The sequence below is a fragment of the Lipotes vexillifer genome, unplaced genomic scaffold (genome assembly GCF_000442215.2).
Source record: "Lipotes vexillifer unplaced genomic scaffold, Lipotes_vexillifer_v1.1 scaffold225, whole genome shotgun sequence".
Lineage (NCBI taxonomy): Eukaryota > Metazoa > Chordata > Mammalia > Artiodactyla > Lipotidae > Lipotes > Lipotes vexillifer.
Window position 1 is genome coordinate 2,150,702 of NW_006787630.1, and position 3,963 is coordinate 2,154,664.

Consider the following 3,963-nt stretch of genomic DNA (forward strand, 5'->3'; position numbering starts at 1 on the left):
CCCGGCGCCCCGCCCCCGCCGCTGATTGGCGCCCGGCGCACATGTCCTTATAAGGCCGCTCGGCGCCGGATTCCTGCGGCTGCTGGCTTCCTGAGCCCCTCAACTGTTCGACCCCCGCCCCGGCGCAGCACCCCGTCACCAGAAGCCCGGAGGGCCCCGCCCTCGCTGAACCCACGGGAGACTGAGATAGGGAGGGACCGGGGCCGCGCACCGCCGAGACCCGGCACCCCTGCCCTCTCCCTGCTGGGAGCCCCAAGGCGGCTCTCTCACCCTTTCTGGGTCTCAGTTTACCCTTTTGCACGATGATGGCAGGGGGGGATGGTTAGGTGGGACCCTAATTCCCTTGGGACACTAATGAGGAACCCCCTCTCTGCCACTTAGAGGCGCCTCCCAGTCTAGGTCCCCTTCTGGGAACTCTCCTAGCTGGGTGGTTAGCAAGGGAACTAGCGCAGGCTCTTCAGAGGAGGGGCCATTGGTGCTGGGGCTTTGGTGGATGAGTCGGAGTTCGCCAGTCCAAAAGGGATTAGTGTTCCTGGCAGAACATGCAAAGAGCTGGAGGGACCGTCAGTGGTTGAAAGTGTGTAGAGATCAATCTGATAGGTTGGGGGAATAGGGGATGTGAAGGGGCCTTCAATTCTGGACTGAGGGATGGTGGGGAATGGGGGGGGGCGGTGAAACAACAGAGAGTTGAAGTCAGGAGATGCCTTGGGGGTAGGGCTGAGGCTGCCAAGGGAAGCAGGCCAGGCACACACTTGGCACTCAACAGGAGCTGCCTGCTTGTACAGATAAATCAATACATTAATAATAGAATAAATAAATTCATTTCTTCAATAACTCACTCATTCATTCACACACCTATTCATTCATTCATTGAAAGCTCCCTGACAGGGCCTCTGGGCCAGCCCCTCGCTAGGCGATACTGGCTCCCAGGAGACCTTGGCTCTGGCCCTGTCCATCCCTGGGAAGACAAACCCAGGCATAGGCACCCCTGCTCCATGCGAGCAGGTACAGGACAGAAGGAGGGACCTGCGGTGGAGGAAATAGGGGAGGGAGTGGGTGCTCCACTGGAGGGGTGAAGGAAAGAGGCATGTAAGAGGGGTTGTGGGATGTGGGGTTTTGAAGCATAAGTAGGAGTTTGACACATTTGACAAGTGGCTGGTTGGGCTCTGTGAGGGCTTAGAGATGACTCACCCTGTCCTTCCCTGGGAGCACTCCTCCCTGGCACCCCACACCCCGGATATCTACTGACTTTCCCTGACTGTACGTCTCCCATTCCATCTATATGAAGGCTTTCTTCAGGGTTCAAGTCCTAGCCAGGTGGTCTTGGGTGAGTCCCTTCCCTGCTGCGTGTGTTTCCTCATGTGTGAAATGGGAACCAGTGGTCAACAATGAGACAGTGCGGTGGAGTGTGGGAACGGGGTGGTTCATCATTGTCTAGGTGAGGAGTTGTGGGGGCAGAGGGCGGTTTGGGTGGACCCCTTGCAGGTCCTGCTGGGGCACGGGGGTGGGCAGGACCCAGGGTACTGTGGAGAAGGAGGCTCGAGCCAGTCCCCTGAGTACCTACTCCAGCCTGAGGTGGTCAGTGGCTGCCGGCAACACGCCCGTGGTCCTCCTGTTATGCCCCGACCCCTGGTGCTTGTCCAGGGGGGCCACCAGTGGCTCTCTAGGGACACCATCCAGAGCTGGGGGCCTCTGGACAGGGAAGTTGCTCGTGAGACCCGCTGATACTCACCGAGGCAGGCATACTCCAGTGCAGTGGCCGGCCATGTCTGGGGTGCCGGGGGGCTGTGGGGCCTCTGCAGGGCTGGACAGGAGCTAAACCACAGAAGACTGAGCCTGGTTGATTCCAAGCTTTAGAACCACCTGCCTGCCTTCCTTCTGGTGAACTGGACAAGCCCCCCAATGCCGCCAGGCCTCAGTCTCCCGCCTGAGAAATGGGCTTACCTCCCAGGCATTGACATTCACCAGGTGCCCAGAAAAATGCCTGGGACATTGTAGGTACCACATAAGTGCTGGGTGACGCAAATCTCGGCATTTAGACCAGTGGTGACCAATGGGACAGAGATGGCACCGAGAATGCCCTCCTGGGCCCCGTCCCGCCGGCTGCGCTGCTCCTGAGTCCTGGAGGTGTGGCTGACAAGGCCAAGGAAGGGAAACCTTCACTTTCCTTGATTTTAACTGATTCCAATTTAAAAGTGCAAACCAACACCGGATCCAGTTTTTGGAAAATGTCTGAGTATATGTGAAACCACTTGGGTGTGCACGCGTTTTCCTTTTCAGCGTCAGTTTTACGCAGTCGGGCTACATATGAGTGTCTCCGAGGAAACGTCAGTGTCGGGAAACAGGCCAGATTTCAGACTCGGGACAGAAACAGGTGTGAAATACCTCATACATCATTTTTCATATCGATTACCTTTTGCAATGATCATATTTCCCAGATATCAAGTGAAGTGAAACATATGACCCAAACTATTCTCTTTTAGTTCTTTAACATGAGCCAACATTTAAAATTCTGTGTATGGTTTGTCTTATTTTTCTACTGCCCAACGCTGTTCTGGACCGTGGGCCAAATTCAGATGCTTTTTTTTTTTTTTTTTTCCGGTATAGCCCACGAGCTAAGAATGGTGTTTACATTTTTAAGAGGTTTTTAAAGAATCAAAAGAAGAATACTATTCCATGACACATGGAAATCATATAATATCCAAATTTCCATGTTTTGACAGTTTTATTGGCGCCCAGCTGTTTGTGTACAGACTGCTTGTGGCTGAGTAGTCTCTGGGCTGCAAAGCTGAAAATATTGACTTTTTGGCCTTTTACAGAAAAAAGCTTTAAAAAGAAAGAAAAAAGCTTATTCACCCATGGTCTAGATTCTCAGCCTCCTGGAACTCAAGAAATTCAGATCAGACATCCCAGATTTTGAAACCCTGGGGTTCCAAAAGCTTGGAATATTATAATTTGAGAAACTCCCCCAGGACCTAAAGCGTACAGAATTATGTGGTTCTGTATAATCCTATGACCTCAGCGGCCCCCACCCGGGCCCGGGTTCCAATCCCCAGTCAGCTGAGGTAAGGGCATGTTGAGTCAATACATGTCAAAATCTTAGGAATTTTGGCTTAGCCTCAGAACGTGGCAGGGAGGTCTGGGGCCTCTGCAGCTGTCCTCCGCCCTTGACCAGCCACCACACACACACCCCGCCCCCGCCCCCGCACTCACCTCTTTGTCCTGGACTGATCCCGGGGAGACTGCGGTGGGCGTAGGGGAGGTGTGGAATGATGCAGGCTCACTGGGGGCGGATGCAGGTATTCTGGGGCAGGATCTCCTCCGTGATGCCAGAGGGACGTGGGCCAGGGGCTGGAGGACCTGGGGTTGCAGGAAACCCCAGAGCCTCAGCCTCCAGTGCTGGGCTATGGGGGTGGGGCCTGGCGGTCTGGGTGGCTGGGCACAGGGGCTGCAGGTGTGGTGAGGGGCTTGGGCCCCTTCCCTGCAGTGTCAGGGCTCTGAGTGAGACCCCGGAGGGTCCTATGGCCCCAACGATGCAGCAACAACAAAATAATAGTAACAACAGGGACTTCCCTGGTGGTCCAGTGGGTAAGATTTCGTGCAATGCAGGGGGCCTGGGTTCCACCCCTGGTCGGGGAACTGGAGCCCGCATGCATGCCACAACTAAGAGTTCGTGTGACTCAACTAAAGATCCTGCATGCCACAACTGAGAGCCGGCGCAGCCAAAATAAAAAAAAAAGTAACAATAAAATCTCAAGCCTGTTAGGTCAGGAACCCCCCTTGCTCCCAATCCTCCATGGCTGCCCACTGCCCCCTCAACAAAGGTGTCCTCCAGGCCCCACGCTCTCCCTTGCTCACTCTGCTCCAGACATGGGGGCTTCTCCTCACTCTGCCGCTAATGATCAGCGCCAGGCCTGCCTCAGGGCCTTTGTCCTGAATGCGCCCTCCGCCTGACACTCTTTC